Below are 18,608 nucleotides of genomic sequence, written 5' to 3' on the forward strand. Positions count from 1 at the left end.
TCTTATCCTCCTCCTCCTTCTTCCTTCACCTTCTCTCTCACCTCCTTTTTCTTCCTCCCTATCTCCTCCTCTTCCTTTTCTTTCTCTCCTTCCAAGACAGCATCTCCAGTCTGGCTGTCCTCCTTCCTTTGTAGCCTAAGCTGGCTTTGAGCATCTCCTCGCTGTACTGCCAGCCCCCTAAGTGCTGGAGTGACAGACACATGCTACCACATCTGATTTATATTGTGCTGGATCTTGAAACCAAGGATCCATGCATGTCAGACAAACCACCCTACTTGAACTCTACAAAGGCCAAGTACATCACACATACTACCAAACTGTTCGCATGCTGAACTCCCAGATTATTCGCTCTTCTTCCAAACAAATTAAAACCTAGGTGATTGAGGAGCAAATCAATGCTGTAGAAATTTCCACAATTACCTCTTGCTGTAGTGGCCCTGAAATCTTCTCTAAGTGGACTATTACACAGCCCCAAACATGTAAAACCAGAAGAGCAGAAGTCAGAGCTTGACTGTTAAGCGATTGCCGTCCCACGTCTAAAAGGTTGGTAGAAATGAGAAGGGGCTCACGTTGGAGGTGTTCAGAAGCAGAACCGTGGTCACCGAAGACAGAAACAGAGAGGAAGCAAAAGGAGATGCATAAAGATACTTGATATGGCCAGGGTGTAGTTCGGTTTATATGGTGCATTGCTTGACATGCATGAAGCCTGGAGTTCATTCCCTCGGACTGCATAAACTAGGCCAGGTAGAAAAGGCTATATAGGCCAATATAGCAATGGCTGGGCTGCTTGCAAATGAGAGCGTCTCTACGGTGGGAAGTTTTGTGAAGAGTTCTGTAGAATAGTTTGACATAGTCTGTGTACTTATGTGATTGGGCCAAAGTTACAGTGAACTCAGAAAATGAAAGCCAAAACATATCAAGTTTTCTAATAAACATTTTTGTATTTGTTGAACCAAAGAATAATAAAAATAATTAGAACAATCAGAGCTTGTGAATTAAATCTGACATTTAATTTCATTTTTATAGCAACACACTGTTAATAATAAACATCTTGGCCAATGGACACACACACAAAAAATCTAAGAAGGCAAGTCCATTACTATTTATTTATACCCTGTCTAACATTTTATTTGGACAGGAAGAATTCGCTGTACCTACAGCAAAGAACCTGGTAAGACTGAGTTATATGTGACCGAGTAACATATAAAATTGCTTAACACAGTTTCAGATTCATACTGCAAGCTCAATAGAAGCTCTTATTTTCTATTATGATCTTAGAAAATAAAAGTAATTAAAAAATCTCTGCTACCATAACTGTATGGTTATTACAGTACATACTGCAGTGGTCAGTCATTTGTGTGCAGAAATTTGAACAGTATATTTGCATGATAGAAAAGGTGGAAAGTTATATTAAATTGAAAAGTCCTTGCCGCTGTGCTATTTGCTCCCCATCTGTAAAAATCTGCATGCATATATGCATGTATGGTTTTATTTTCTTTGCACCAAAGGCCTCTGCAAATAACATTTTCTTTCCTTGCCTGGTACGGGCTTTACTTTTTATTGGTATAGCATGCATCCCAGGAGACAGAGTTGATTGCTGGTGATAGGTTTATTTCATGTATTAACATGTATTTATATATTGGAATCTTTCCACTTGAATCAGATTTTTGAAGTGGACACTGACATCGAAGACTTGTTACTATCATGATTCCTAAATGAAGTTTGCATGTTGACCTTCAATTTTGGGTACACCAAAATGGGACTATGAATGGCTGTGTCTCTGGCCAGTAGGTGGCGAACACAAACTCTCCCAGCTTTTATTGCAAGACAGTGTTGCAACATACTAACCAGGATTATAAAGCACAGAGGAAAAGTGATCAACAGGAAATTAGGTGCAGACTCGAGCACGCTGGGGTGAATTACTTTGACTGTGTCTGACCAGTGGCTCCTTAGGGCATTCATGTAAGTTTTACTTTTTATTGAATAGTGTCGGTTTCATTATGCCTAGTTAGAGTTGGTTCTTCCTTTTAATTTTTTGACACAAATTACTAAATTAAAGACTCCTTTCCGATAATACCATCTACCTATGTGTCTCACTAATGGATTTAGTCAGTCTTCAAGTAGCCACCATGGAAGATTTAGGTGTCAAGGCACCTTATAGAGTACTTGCTTTAATTAACTAGGATTCTCTTTCTGCTCAGGTGTGTGGAGTATTGAATATGCAGCCAGAGGCTCAGACATACCTAAAATCAAAATGAATGTGTGTCGTGCTTGGACAGATGAGACCCCTACAAGCCAGTATGCCGCAGAGTGATGTTTTTTACATTTGAAGGGAGCTGTTCTCCGCCATAAAGTTGGAAGGCAGCCGGCAGCCTATCCACTTTTGGCAGGTTTGAGGAGTCCAGATGTCCATCATGAAATGAGTTATTTAATGTATCTGTGGGCTGTTTGCAAAACGGGAATGCCTCCATTTTTCCAAACATCAAGTGGGCAAATGCCAAATGTCTCTGCCATCCACCCCAACTTGGATTAAGTGCACATAAAGGATCCTTTCTATCCCGTCCAATGCAAATCAAACATTTGCATTGCAATTCATATCAACTTAATTCTATTCCTTACACAGAAGGAGCTCCATTAGGCCACTCTGCCAAATAGCCACTGTCTGGTGAACCTTTCCCCCTACGGGGAAATTACCAAACTGATCTGTTGCTGTAACACTTGGATATAGCGTGAGACTATTCCATACACACCTTTCATTATATTTCATCATCAGATCCAACAGAGACTCAAAGAACTTAAAACAACAGCAAGTCTGGTTTAAATAAGGTCCCTTTAAGACCTGGCACCAGAGGAAATAATTTATATTGGAGAGGAACCACCTATAGGCTTTGTCTGTCTGTCAACATCAAATATTTTGCTTGGATCCAATTTCCTCAATTCGTGCCTTTATATCTTAAATAGGTGTGTGTACTGAATACTGGAGGGTAAAGTATCCATTTTGCAAACATAGGAATTTAAGGTGGATCCCAAGAAACTGTGTTAAAAAGCCAGGTGTGAGAGAGAATGCTTGTAATCCCGGCTCCAAGGAGACAGACACAAGCAGGCCTCTGCAGCTGACTGGGCAGCCAGCCTACATGAATCTGAGTTCTAAGTTCAGGGAGAGATCATGCCTCACAAATAAGGTGGAGAGAGACAGAGGAAGGCAGAGGTTTGGTGCTAATTTCTGGCTTTCTCACATGCAAACACATGCACATACATGCATGTGCCTCTGTACTCCCCACCATGTGCACACACTTGTAGAAGCATGTACATCCAACATACGGACACACAAATTTTAAATGAATGTCTCTTTCCCAAGGAAAAAGCACATATGTATATGGATGGCAAACATTGTGAAGTGTTGTAGGGTCCTGGACTTCTAGGTGTCTGTATATCTTCCTACATAATTTTCAAAGGGCTCACACCTTATGTAAAACTCTATTAACATTTGAAGAGTCAGTCATAATTGTTCAAATAACACTCAGGAACCTGAATGTCCATTCCCCATTTTCATTCAAAATGGCAGACTGGGTTGCATTAAGCACTTATGTAAATCATCACATTTATGAAAGAATATCCTGCTTAAAGAGAAAGACAAAACACACGTATAAAAAACTAAGTTACAAGAAATGTTATGAAGAAATGTGGAACATTGGCATGTGACCTTTTTATGGTGTCCTCTATGTCCTAATCAGCTCTAGGGAGTTGGTGTTTAAAGCTGGCAGCAGTTCTGGTTGGGGCACATCATATCTATGTGTCTAATGATACTGACTATTCTTACAGTGCACGAGTCTTACAGATTGGCTGCTTGTGAGATGAATTTACCTTCATCGCCACAATCCATTACTTTCGGAGCAGACTATTTGCCTGCTCAGTGGCTGACACGTTTTTCTCCCTTTGCCTTGATATCTCCTCCTCTGTTAGGCAAGCCATTTGAGGAGGAGCCCTCAGGTCCATGTAACGGGATCATCCATGTGGAAAGCTGCAAAAATAAAGCTTACATCTAGTACAGAAGAACTCAGATGTCTGGGTGAATGACAATTACCTATGCATACCTTACAATTACAGGTGCCGCTATTACCTTCCCAGGTTCAGAGCCAGTATTTGTTAGGGAACATACTATTGCTTTAAGTTGCTGGGACAACAGAGCAAATCAGATTTAAAAGGAGAACTGTTTTCATTCAAAATGGCGGGCTGGATTGCATTAAGGACTTAATGTGAATTTATGAAAGACACCCCATTTGAATGTCCTGGTTAAAGAGAGAGAAAAAATGCACATGTTAAAGAACTAAGTTACGATAAGCTATATTAAGAAGAAATGTGGAAACATTGACGTGTGACTGTTTTATGGTGTCTTCTGTGTTCAAATCAGCTCACAGTTCTGAGGGACCCAGTTCATGGTCCCTAGTTCCTGGGTCTGAGGAAATGTGGGAAGGCCATGGTGCGGAGAATGGAGTGTTGAAGAGCTGCTCACCTCACTGAAGGCAGTAATCTGAGAGAATGAGAGAGAAAGAGACAGGGATGGACACACATTCTTCAAGGACCCATGACCTTGAACTAGACCCTACTTTCTAACAGGCTACACTGTCTATAAGTCATCAGTCCACAGGAGCTAATTACCTCTCAGCAGTATAGAAATACCAACAGGGAATATCCAGGAATCTTTGTGTTTGACAAATAGTCCCACATAATTCTGACATAGACGGTGAGCAGCTCACAAGCTTGCATTCATCAATCTTTGTAGAACGGTGACTGCTTTATTTCAACAGAGCATGGGTGGCCAAGAAAACCATTCCTATATAAATTTCATCTGGGAAATTTGCCACCCAGGAGGTGCCATGCATTTTGGTGTAGACATGGATTTAGGGAATGGATAAACATGGTAAGAGAAGCTGCCCCAGCCAGGAAATGGTACTGACAGTCTGAGCTCAGCACTTCAGCCTTGTGTGAAATCTACTTTCTGATGTACGAACTTGTGTACTTGTGTGTATTTTGGGGGTGGGGTTTAGAAACTTAGTGAGAGAGACAGAAAGGGGGAGAGGGGAAGAGAAAGAGAGAGAGAGAGAGAGAGAGAGAGAGAGAGAGAGAGAGAAGCCTTAAAAAGAGCAGACACTCAATAAATGACAATTTGAGTTCCCATTACTGTGATTAATACCCCTTTAGCTGGGCCATGGTGATGCATGCCTTTAATCCCAGTCCTCGAAGGCAAAGGCAAGCAAGTTTTTGCTCACAGCTAGCCTAGTCTACATAGTAAGTTCTAGGACAGCCAAGACTACACAGAAAAAATCCTGTCTTGAAAGGAGTAATTAAATACATACATACATACATACATACATACATACATACATACATACATGCCCTGAGTTGCAGTGACGGGACTTAGTAAAGCTGACTCTGACCAGGGATGTCTTGTGACCACTTCCCCTCCCCCCTCTGCTTTCTGCTTCTCCCTTCTGGTTTTCTGTTTCTCTTTAAGTGGTAATGCCAGTTTCAGATGAGCAGTTCTCTTCCTTATATTTTAAATACTGTAGGAAGTCAGGGTTTTGACAGCTCTCATCTGCACAAATGTAATGCCAAGAAAAGGAATGGCGGGAGCAGAACAGACACAGGCTGCCTGCATGGAGGTGTGCAAAGTGGCTGATTAGCTAGGTATTTTTAAAGTTTCATAGGTGTGAGGCAGCCTGCGCTAATGAGAGTTTTAGGGGATTTCTCAAATCTAAAGTGAAGGGTGCCAAGAGTGGAACATGACCTTGGGGCTTTCCTGTACATGTTAACTAATATTACAAAGAACTCCTTGAAAACCCTTGAAGTAAACTTCAGCAAGAGGACATGGGGAGGGACAAGGGAGGCGGCCCAGGCTTGGACTGCAGAGCTAATGATGGCTGCTATAAATAGATGTGTTCGAAGGACTAGGGCAGGATACCAGGGCTAGTCTGTTAAGAGCAAGACTCAGAAGGCTCTGGAGCTAGAAATGAGGGATAAGGAGACACACTGCAGTGTTTTATTTGGAAGAAAAATGAAAGACAACTTTGCCTCTAGTCACCAAAGCACAAGACTGATAGGGTTTCCAGCTGGTGCTGGCTGTTTCAGGAAATTTGTCTTGAGTTAGGATGTTTTAGGGGGTCAAACTCACAAGGAGTGGATGGGCTTGGGAAAGGTAAAACAGAGAGGGAATTCCTTATATGCTGACCCAGCCCCTTGGCAGTTTGCACAAGCTACGTTGCTCTCCCATCAAAGATATGCGTTTCCATTTCGCAGGTGGTACAGCTGATGCCTGTACGAGGCTGAAGAAATTCCCAAGAGTGTGCAGATGCAGGTAACAGCCAGGATCTGGGCTTCGTATTCCCATCCAGTGTTATGGGCAGGGTGGTGGGTGGTGGGTGGTGGGTGGTGGGTGGCGGGTGGCGGGTGGTGGCGGATGATCGCGGCGGTAGTGCTACTGATAGTGGTTGTATTTTTTAGGTTTTGTATTGACATATTGAAAAAAAACTAGCAAGAGACAGCACAAGGAAGGAGGAGTTTACTCTGGCTTACAATTCTGGTACATACAGTCTCTCATACTGACAAACCCAGGGAAGCAAAAGACTGGAGCAGCACACACATACTACACATATACTACACATACTACATACATAGGAAGAATGGAGAAATGCTTGTTCTCAGCTCAGTTTCTTCCCTCTATTTATTAAGTCCCAGAACCTCAGCCCATGTAGGGTGTTTCTTCTCAAATAAATTTTGCCTGTCTTGAAACCCCTGAAAGCCTTCTTTCCATGTATGTCTAGATGCTGTTAGATTGACAATATTAACCGCCACAGTGGCTGTTATGAAGAGAGTAATGTCCTTGGAATTAAGAGTATTAAAAGGCCAACTGTAGTCTTCAGTCGAGCACAGAGAATCCAGATACGAACAGGCCTGTTGTGCATTACAATCAAAGATCTAGGTGTCAGGTGTGGGACAGGGCTCACTGGATTTGTGCTGTAGAATTTGTTTCGTCAGTCAGAATACTGCTGGAGCAGAGCAAGTGGCCATGGCTGAGTTTAAATCCACTGAGAGAGTGGATTTCCTGTGGGGAAACTGAGGCAGGGAGTGAGATATAGGTGAACCCGGAATTATGTTCATACTGCTCATCACTTACAGAAGCCAACACATGGAGACAGTCGTCAGATCTGAACAGTGTGGCTTATTCAGTGTTGACAATCAGGGAAGACAACAGACTAATCATCCTGGGAACTCTGCCTTGATTCTCATGTCCAGAAAGCAAATTTTATAGGAATAAGTCAGGTGGCAACAAAAGCAGTCAGCCTTCTGGGCTTCGTCTTGCTTTCTGGTCAGGAGGTCAGCCACATTGGTAAGACTTGGGATGTCTGGGTTGCTCTTGTCTCCCTCCCCTGCACAGTTTTCTTGGCTCAGCTACTCCTTAAAACATTCTGTTTGCTTTGTTTCTGCTGTCAACTGTGGACTTCTCTAGGGGAATCTGGGTTGGGAGGGGGTTAGTTCACAGCAAACCAACCATGAACAGTGTGTGCTCACTAAGCTGTTGATAAAAAGGTACGTGCAGATCCCATTTTTATTATACAAAGCACAACTGTGTCTTCATATTGCCTCCTGGTCTGGTGCTGCGGGTGGGTGGGAGGGAGTGCCTGACAGAAGTTGTAACTGCATTATGAGGAGGTACAGTTGGCTTAGGAACTGGCATTTTTCTGGAGTGAAGACATGTGGAGCTTAAAGGATTTTATGCTTTTCTGGACCCTAGTTTAATCACCTTTCCATCCTCTCAGTACTTAGCACTTCGAGTTCCCTCTGTTTCTCTGTCTCATGGTTGATCCTTCTCACTCACATGTATGTGGATGACCTGGAGGCTAAAAATCTAGGTTTAAAGACTCCTTCAGCAACATCGAGTCAACCTTGTACAAGTCCAAACATATTCCTATAGAGTTTTGTCATTTGCAGAATTCCTAAAATTTCTCCTTCCTTAAGTACTTTGCAGGGGGCTATGGTAAAAGGCACAACCAATTCTTTTCCTGACACAGCCACCTGGGACACAACCCAAAGTGGTGACTCTCTGGCTTGAAATATCTTTTAAGTCGCAAACTCAATCTTTAAAACATCACATGCATTCTGTATTCTGCTCTATTGTATATTCAAGTTGGTTTTAGTGTAAGATAATGCTGCCCTCTCAAAACTGAAAGATGCTTTCCCCCATAATTCACATGCCTCCTGGTACATTGTGTGCCCTAGTTTAAAAGTCCTTTGAACAGAATAAAGTAAAAGTAAAAAAATATATAAAACACTGAATAAGTGCAAGGCATTCATAAAGTTCTTATTTATTAATAAATGATCATTTTAAATAATTAATGCCAATCAAATCCACTTAAGTGGACCAGGTCCTTTAGGAATTAGAGGCTGCTTTAGCCACTGCTAAAGAACCCCCTCTACACACACACACACACACACACACACACACACACACACACACACACAGATAGATAGAGACAGAGACAGAGATAGAGACAGAGACAGAGACATGGAGGACAGTCTCCCTTCTTGACTAATCTCCCTTGAGTACTTTCTTTACCATTGCGACTGGCTTCTAGGCGAGGCTTGTTTTTTGTTTTTTGTTTTTTGTTTTTTTTTGTGATTTTTTTCATCTCATTTGAGAGAGATCGTGAGAGCCACACACACAGAAAACAGCAGCAATGCAATGCCTCACCCGGGATGCATGGTGTTGAGGTTCTTCAGGCATTCCTTTGATTGCTTGCCTACAATAGGACCATGCAATGGGATCTATATGTGATTTTCAGAGGAGACATGGAGGCCCAGGGAGGTAAGCAATTTCCTCGAGGGCACACAATGTAGCTGCAGAATAGCTTGAAAACAGATGTCTGCTACACATGGTCTTGAGAAGCTTTAGAACCGAGAAGGTAAAGGTTGACTAGGAAAGAGACTCCTCAGGGGAGTTTCGTGCAAGCTGCATCAAGTTCTTCATTGATTCAGGTTTCTTGAGCTGTCACCCAGGCTTCTGAATCACCCATGTGTCTTTACAAAACCTTAATAAACTCTTCAATCCATTCACCTCAATGCCCCAACTTTGTCCACAGTTTATGTTTGTAAATAAAGTTTTATTAGCACACACCCATGTATAGCCATGGGTATACATACTGTAGATACTTTGGGACTATAAGGGCAATGTTAAATTGTTACAACAGAGACTCTCATAGAAAGCGTGGACTGACTCAATCTAAAGCTCTTATTATTCATTGCAATTGTTATTTTCAGCAGAGCTTCTTTGTGGGAACTGGAACCGACATCTAATTGAATGCAGACCTAGCTGAGATCCAAAGGTAATGTTGGTTCAGAGGACATAAGATACTGGTGGGAGGTGTTCAGCCATCCGTGGTGACTTTGTGCTCAAACAGGAAGCCAACAAGGCTCTGTCTAACCTTCTTCAGTCTGTTCTCTCTCCGTGTTCCGTAATGTTTTCCTCTGAATTGAAAATGCATTAAGTCTCAGGAAGTAAATACAACTTAAAAGGCTCCAGGACTGTATAAGATGTACAAGGCCTCACTGGGATGATAATGCAAGCTGTGACAATAGTTGGCAAGAAAGACTCCTGTCAGAGATACCAGAATGCTGGCAAATGATGTAGAGACTCTAGTTTTCGCTCATGCTGGGGCAGGACGTTTCAGTGGCAAATGTCTTGGAGTCATTCATGCTGTTGCAAATAACCAAAGAGTTCACTGGACATGCAACTTCCTTCGGTTACTCCAGTCTACCATTGTCAAGCTATTTTGGGCGAATAGGTTTGTTCACACCGCTCTGGGAAAATTCACATGACACAGGTTTTCACTGATAGGAAGGTTGGGACAGCTTATCGCCTGCATCTCCAAACTTCACAGAATCTAAAAGGAAAGAGTTGCATCCCTCTTCGTGTATGCTCTCCCCAGAGCTGCACATAGGCAAATTTGGCCAGCCATGTTGGCAGAGCTGATGAGAAGGGAATACCACTGCTATGCAGTCAACACGACCCCAAAACTCACAGCATAAACCTACGAAGTCTTACTCAGCTCCCATAAGAGTCCCTGCAAGGTCACATTTTTAATGACATTTCTCCTCTTCCTCTGACTTCTAGTTGTTGGAAACCGAGGTGAGTGAGCAACTGTACTCTTCCCTGGGTAAGGTCTGCAGTTGCCTCCAGTTCTTTGTGCAGGATGAGGACCTTGGACATTTCCCTGTCCACTTTAGCATGTCTCTTGATGTCTTCACTTTAGGCAGTCATGGCTGGTAGAAGAGACCATGAATTTAAAAGAGAACAAAAAGTCCTATGTGGGAAGATCTGAGGGAGGTAAGAGAAAAAAAAAGGTGTAATTGTGTTATAATCTCAAAAAATAAAAGAATAGTAAAAAAATAACAAAACTTAAAAACAAATGAGCAAAGTAACAAAAACAAAGGAACAAAATGAACACCAACAGAATAATCCCAAACTATCTACTAAGAATCCTGTGTCTTCCTCAGCTTCCAGTAGTTCCCGGTGCCCATCACCATGTTCCATAGCAGATCTACAGCAGAACGCAACCAGAGAAGATGTCTGATGTGAATCTACTCCAAACCTTGCTGGATTGGCCACTGTTTGCGGATGGAGATTCTTACTCATGCTCTTTTTTACCTCACAGATTAGTACAATATTTTGTCTAGAATGTTTGTAATTTGGGGGGTGCCCTTTGGCTACAAACAACCCTTAATCAATGCTAAGTAAGAACAAAATAGCTCCAGTTTCTTTCAGTGGAAGGTCAGCAGGGGGTAGCTCCACGCTTGTGGACTTATTCATCATGTGTTCTGGGGCTCAGATTTCTCTACCTTACATTCTTTTCCCACTCTGTATAAAAAAAGTGCATTTCTGCATTGAGGACATCATCTCCTCACGAACTGACTCATTGAAGTTCATGGTGCAGAGAGGCCAAAAAGCATTTTCTACAAAAGCAATTCTTTTTGTTCTACGGGGATCTAGTTACTGGAAGCATGCCTCAGCTGATTTTTCTTCATTTCTTATTGGCCAGAATTGGATAACATGCCTTCTGCTAAACCAGTCTCTGGCAGAGGGGACCTTTTGAAAGTGATTAGCTTATAATGGAGGGTATTTTTCAGTAGAGGCAAGGACTAGGACCTTGGGTGCTCTGAATGGGTATTTTCAAATAGCAGCAGTCTTAGTCCACAGTGTCCTTTTATTTTAGCACCTTGGTGTAAGTGAGTGGGGGTATGTGGAATTTAAACAGGGTTATTGTTATCAATAAAACACGGAGGGGTTCTTGGCTTATTTTCATAAATGATGAGATTAGTGAGCTAAAGGAAGATGGGGAAAGCTCTGTTATCCAAAACTATATCCTCATCACAGCTGGTGGGGTTTAAGGAGATAGAGTGAGATGAAATGAACAGGAGTCCTTGACTACTATTTTGGGACTAGATGATGTAGGGCACATGGACCCTGTCACCAGAGGAACTGGCATGGAACAGGGGAAGTTAAGCATTTCCAAACCCTGGAAATCTCAAAAATTGAGATTAAAATCTCATCCTGTTACCAACAGGAGTAGGGCAAACTCTCTCCCTATTTCTGTGCCTGCCTCAGGGCATGTAACCAGGTGACCACCAAAAAGGTCGCCATAGGCAGTCAGTCACATACCCAACCTGGAATTCCTTCCCATGCTAATGAGCTATCTCAGTAGCCTTAGCCTTCAGTCAATGACCTCCTCCCTCCCTGAATATTCTCATGCTTCTCCCTCAAACTATACAACTTTTGGTTCACCCCAAATAAAGGATATGTATTCAAACCTGCCCCAACAAAGGAATATGAACAACCTAAGATTGTTTCTGGGAGTTGCTTCATTAAAGATTGCTGGAAAGGCCTTGACCTAAAGGACCCGTAGAAGAAGGACACCCTCCCCCCAGGTCCTCCCCTCCACACATACCCTGCTCCCAACACTTGCTCCCAACTGGACTGAGCACCTGATGCCTTGGACTCTACTTACCCCCTTTTGGCTTGGTGGGCAGCTGTGTCTGGGAAGGAAGAGAATCCCACCTGTTCAGGCTTTGCCCTGCCCTGTGCTCTCCAAGCTGGTATCCCAGTGGCACTCAGACCTGATTCATTTATTAAGGGCATTTCCAGTTTCTACCAAAATAGGACAGAGTACTTCCTTGCATGATGATTGCATCTAGAGAAAGTCACAGTACACAGAATTGAAGCAGCTGAATGGCCATCGAGTCTGGTATTCTGAGATTCACGCATTCGCCGATTCAACAGATACTTATCACAATGTCCAGTGCAGTTCAGTCTATGAGTAATCTGCACTGGAAGCCTGGTAATGAGTGGCAGACATGATGGGGGCAATCAGAGGGTAAAGGCGCAAAGAGATAAATAAGAAGATAGTGTATAGAGATAGAACAGGGAAAATGATGAAAGACAGATGGATGAGACAGCTACTTTTGAATGGAGGGCTGAAGGGGGTTTGTGAAGAGGTAGCATTTGATTTAAGAGCTGGGTGCCATGACACATACCCCAGCCCCAGAGGGTGGCGGCAGAAGAATAAAGTTCCAGAACTGCCCAGGCTGTACAGCAAGTCATTGTCTCAAAAAGAACTTTTTTTTTTCTTTTTTAAAGGGTGACCGATAGGAAGTAATTTCTCAATCATAACCTGACTGCATTGTTTAAGGCAGAGTAATGGGAAAAGGAGCTCAAGGACAAAGTAAATACAGAGGAAAGAGTTTGGGGCTGGACATGGGGCTGGGCTGGGTCTGGGTCAGGGTGGGTCTGGGCCTTTTCTGAAGGACTCTTGTGGGTCCTGCTGAGTATCTTCTAAACACAGCTCTTCTGACTGCTGTCGTACTAGCACGAGCAACATGAAGAGGAAATATAGAAAATACTTCAATAGCAGCTGTGGGGTCTCGCGAGCATATTATTTGTTATTATGCTGTTTGAGTTATAGGATGGAGCTCACATGAACACTGTTGTTTGCACAGACTTACTCGCCTGGTCTAGTGTGGTCCTGGTTAATGCAGGCATCTATGCAATCTTCCTGTGTTTTGTGTCTTCCCAAGAGAAGTGCCATCGCAGATTCAATAAAGGTAGCAATAAAGCCCATATTAATAATGTATGCAGAGCTATATATGTCTATTTATAAGGTGCAGAATTACAGTCCTCCTCGCTCCTCCGATGAATGTAAGTATCCTGAACTGTGCTGGATGAGATTTATCTTCCATCCTGACACCCCTTTCACTATGTTACATGCTAAGAGCAGAGCTAAGTGCTATTCCAGACCTGGGACACTGTGCCCCTTGGATCTGGGGTGATTATTTGTGCAGAAAAGTAGAGTTGAAGCAAGCCTAGAAACGTACTATGATTCACAACTGAAAAGAGGAAATACACAGATAAAAGAAGACAGATTTGCTTTCTTGGAAGGCATTGCTTTCTGAGAGGATTTTATTGAGGCACTTTGAGTGAACATGTATCTAATGTGGTTTGTGCACCTACTGTGTGTTGGAGAAGAATATCTTAATATATATATTATGTATATGTTGAGCAATTTATATCTTCATAAGGCAAAAGAAACACTCAGGATATCGACTTGGAGGGGTTAATTATTTATGAGGACCTATTATGTGCTGGATTGCTTTATAGTCATTATGTCAATTCATTGACTCCTCATTAACTCACAATAATTCGTTGTGTTCATCTAGTAATTAAATATTACTAGAATGACAATGATCTCATACATTATAACTGGGCTTATATTTTAATTTATAACAATCTCTGCATAGATCACTCATTAATGACTACCATCATAGAAGCAGAGGTTGCTTGGTAACACACACACACACACACACACACACACACAAAGAGAGAGAGAGAGTGAGAGAGAGAGAGAGAGAGAGAGAGAGAGAGAGAGAGAGAGAGAGAGAGATATTACATTGGTAGTTTTTGTGCTTGGTAGACATTTGCTTGTATTCAACTGACCAGAGTGAGAAGGTGCCCTGGTGGATATTTGAAGTATGATTGGCAGATCCTCAATATTAACAGAGCATGTTTGAAAGTCTCCCTGTGTTGATGACCATTGGGGTTCAGTGACCTCCCTAAGAGAGAGGTCATGAGATGAAGAGCCCCAGCCCAGTTCCATTAACTCATCTTTGTGGACATATACTTTGGATGGCTTTACCTTGGAAACCAGCCTAGATCTCTGAACAGCAACATATCTAGACCTCGTTTTTCTTCTTCCCAGCCCATGTCTCTGACTGGAATCTCACTGACTGGCACCATGAGATACACAAAGTAAGATCTGGGAACCCACGTCTGCCTCCCTTCCATGCTCTTACATCTCAGTCACTATGCCCTAAATTCTCTCCTTCCTCACAACAATTTCTCCCAAATTACTATGGCTTTCTCCTCACAGTTGTCCCCACCTCTCATTAGAATAATGACATTTCTCTTTGCTTGTGAGGTTTAGTATTTAACAGCTAAACCATCTTTTTAGCCCAAAGAGAATGATAATCTCTCTAAAGTTTAAAAGTTACAAGCATCTTGTCAGACCAGAATCTTCATTTCATCTTCCAGGAAATGATCTGCTTCAGAAACTACAAGTTCTACTAGGAAACTATTTAGTGTACAAATAAATCAAGGAAAACCAAGAAATCATCTAGAGCAGGAAAGGAAGAAGTAAAGCTATCATTCACTGTGATGAAATGATCTTGGATAGAGGAATTAATAATGAGCCTGTACCCCTAGGTCCCCATGTCTAAACTACAACAGAAAATAATTTAAGAACATTTTCTGGGTACATTTATCTGTAAAATCTATAACGATCAGTTGTATTTTGATATAAAAAACAGTAAACAAAGTGAAAATGTATTTTAGAAAATAATTTTATTTGCGACAATATCAAAAAGACAATGTCACCAAGTAAAACCTTCAGTGTCTGGAATTTACTACATTGCTTGAGCTGTTGGCCACAGGATGCAGTAGACCTTTCAAACATCACGGGTTACCACTGAGACTATTGGTAACCCTCTATAACATGGTGAGGCATTTGACTAGAAGATTCACCCCTACTTCACCCAGAATTTATGATGCTGGAAGGTATTTTGCACACTACTGAGGAAATAGGTAATCATTACTATCACCCAGTTAGAAACCTTGTGACCTACAAGAGCTACCAAGTTACCTGACTGTAATATCTACTACTTAAATTATGGCACAATGTTATGGGAGTAACCAACCACATTTTTTATTGGATTTAAGGGCCATTTATAAAAGATGGAACCCATGCCTGACACTGTTAAGGTGGCCAAGGATCTGGGGTTAGAAAAGTCTAGGACAAAGCCTACTACTATTATTCTGCTAATGGAATATAGCGATAAAATGACCCCTAATTGATTTTTAAATTCTTTGCTCATATATCCTGACTGCAGTTCCTCTTCCCAGTCCACCCCCAACCCCCTCACTTCATGTTCTCCCCCAAAAGAGCAGGCCTTTCAGGTTTCATAAACCAAACAAGGCATAACAAATTACATCAAGACCAGAAATATAACACCACATTAAGGCTGAACCAGACAACCCAGTAGGAGAAGGGTTCCATAAGCACACAGAAGAGTCAGAGACATTCCCCACTTCTACTACTAGTGATCCCACAAGAATAGCAACCTACTCAGCCTTAATACATACATAGAGGACCTAGGTCAGAGCCCTATAGGCTCCCCTATTTCTCAGTCACTTGATTCTGTGGCTAGTGTTCTTGTAGTGACTCTGACCCCTCTGGTTCCTCTGTCCTTCCTCTTCCTCCTTCACAGGACTCCCTGAGTACCTCCTAATGTTTGACTGTGGGGTTCTGCACCTGGTCCCATCAGTTTCTGGTTGAAAAATTTCTGGTTTCTCTGATGATTATTTTTCTAGGCTTTGGTCCCAGAACACTCTGCAGGCAAGACCAACTGTAGGTTAAAGTTTTTTGGGTGAGTTGGTGTCCCAATCCAACCATTTGAAGCCTTGCCTAGTTGCAGATCTGAAGGTATCACCATCCCTAATATCAAGCTGCACTACAGAGCTGTAGTAATAAAAACTTCCTGGAACTGGCATGAAAACAGACACACCGATCAATGGAGTGGAATCAAAGACCCAGACGTAAATCTACACACCCATGGACACTCAATTTTTTGATAAAGAAGCCAGAAATACAACGGAAAGTAAAAAGGGCATGCAACAGATGGTGCTGGTCTAATTGAGTATTGGTATGTAGAAAATGCAAGTAGATCCATATCTATCACCCTGCAAAAACATGTTTTAGTGGATCAAAGACCTAACCACAAAATCAGATACGCTGGACCAAATAAAGGAGAAAGTGGGGGAATAGCCTTGAACTAATGGTACTCTTAAAGGGCATTATTCAACTATCACAAGAGAAGCTTTTTCTTATAGCAAATGATACATGACACGGAGACTCACGTCTAGGAAATGTGTGGAGAATGGGGGATCTTGGAGCACTCAGCCTTAAATGGAACATTGTTTTCAAGCCATGCAAAGACTTGGGAACTTAGGTTGAAGTGTCGTCTGTCAGAAAGATTATGAGAGCCAGAGTTGGTGGGTGATTTCAAGAAAATGGCATCATCTAGACCTATCAGAACTGATATACCTATGGACTCACAGAGACTGTGAAAACAATTATAAGACCTGAACAGGCTCAAATCAGACCAAATTTTAGCATGGAGAAAGGAAATTAGACACAAAGTCCCCCTCCTAACAAGAAGCTTATGGCAATAAATACCTGCTGGGAAAGGGAAAATTAGTTTTTTTTCCCAATGGAGTGCAGCTGCATATGTCAACCATACTTCACGGCAGGCTCAATGCCCAGAAGTTGGTGGCCAATACAAAACAAACACCATGATTTTTATGTGTGCTTTTTGTCCCATTATGTTATTTCATTATTGTTGCTGTATTCTTTCCAGTTTTTATTGATTTTTAATTTTTGTTTTTATTTCATTTTGTTGCTGAGAAAGAAAGAAAAGGAACATAGTTAAATGGATTTGGGATGTGGGGAGGATCTAGAAAGAGTTGGGGAAGGGGAAAGAATATGATAAAAACATATTGTACAAAATACTTTTAAATAAATAGGAGGAAATTACTTAGGGAAAATTTAAAGAAGTATAAGATTTGCCCAACAAAATTACAAAGTTATTGTTGAAAAAAACTAGAGATGGTGTGAGTAGAAAGACAGTTCATATTCATAGATGGGAGGTTATTTAAAATTCAATAATAGGGAAGATCCAGTAAGCTGCCTACAAACCTTTTTGTTTTCTCTGTTCCTCAAGTAGGCATGTCCTTCAACCTTATCCCTGGTGACTGCACCACAACACCAGATGCAGCCTCCTTTCCCTGTCTATACTTTCTATGGATCCAACACACAACTTCTTCATGACTCCCTTCACTGAATCCCAGCCTTCAACACCAGCAGACACTCTTTGTGAATGTACCAGTTGAGCAGGCCAGAAGAACAGGCAACACACAGCCATCACACTCTGAAAATCCAGAGAGGAAACAAACCAAGGAACAAAACATCAACCCATCAAAGACAAGTCTAGAAATCAGCACCCAGAGCTGTAATCATCCCAAATCAAGATGCCTAAATACCAGCTTAAGAAGAGAATCAATAACAGCCATGGAAACATATCTCCATTAGAGCCCACAGAGCCCAGCTATCCTACAAAAGCTGGCCCTGAATATTCAAAAATAGCTGAAGCACTAAAAAGACCTTAAAACCTCCCATATGAAGATAGTAGAGGTCCTTAAAGAGGAAATCAAGAAACTCTTTGATCAAAGTCAGGAAAAAATACACATGAACACACAAACACACACACACACACACACACACACACACAGAGAGAGAGAGAGAGAGAAATAGAAATGAATGAATAGAACTGTTCAAGACCTGAAAATTAAAATAGAAACAATAAAGAAAACAGAAACTGTGAAAATTCTGAAAAAAAAAAAACTATGGGAGTTTAAGCACTAGCTACATAGGCAAGTATCACTATCAGAGTACAAGAAATGGAAAAGAGAATAAATGGATATATTGGTTAAAGAAAATGTCAAATAAAAAAATTCTTATATAAAATATCTAGGAAATCTGGGGCACCAAAAAAGACCAAACCTAAAAATAACAGGAATAGAGAAAGGAAAATAATTTCAGCTCAAAGGAACAGAAAATAATTTCAACAAAATAATAGAAAAAAATTTCTTAACCTAAAGAAGGAGATACTATACAGGTATAAGAATCATGCAGAACATCAAGTAAATTGGACAAGAAAAGAAAATCCACTCACCACATAATAATCAAATTAACCATACTAAACAAAAAAGCATTGATATATATATACATATATACACATATATATATTCTATTATTAGAACCTATTAAAATTGCAACTGACCTCTTAATGAATACTCTAAAAGTCAGAAGAGCTGAGACAGATGTGCTGTAGACTCTAAAAGACCACGGATACCTCCACACCAAACCAAATGCACTCAAACTAACCGAAGA

General features: G+C 41.4%; 1 long non-coding RNA gene across 4 annotated transcripts; it reads left to right on the plus strand.

Moving 5' to 3' along the window:
- The first annotated feature begins 1,862 nt into the window (after positions 1-1,862).
- Positions 1,863-13,180, plus strand: LOC148002761 (uncharacterized). Of its 4 annotated transcripts, XR_015632368.1 has the most exons (6): positions 1,883-1,962; positions 6,298-6,355; positions 7,177-7,387; positions 9,316-9,380; positions 10,308-10,381; positions 10,552-13,180. It is a non-coding gene; the product is annotated as an uncharacterized LOC148002761 (long non-coding RNA). The 4 variants fall into 4 exon arrangements; XR_015632369.1 differs by lacking the exon at positions 7,177-7,387 and having other exon boundaries at positions 1,863-1,962; positions 9,319-9,380; XR_015632370.1 differs by lacking the exons at positions 1,883-1,962; positions 7,177-7,387 and adding an exon at positions 5,956-6,196.
- Positions 13,181-18,608: the final 5,428 nt, after the last annotated feature.

The sequence above is a fragment of the Rattus norvegicus genome, chromosome 10, assembly GCF_021556685.1.
Source record: "Rattus norvegicus strain SHRSP/BbbUtx chromosome 10, alternate assembly SHRSP_T2T, whole genome shotgun sequence".
Lineage (NCBI taxonomy): Eukaryota > Metazoa > Chordata > Mammalia > Rodentia > Muridae > Rattus > Rattus norvegicus.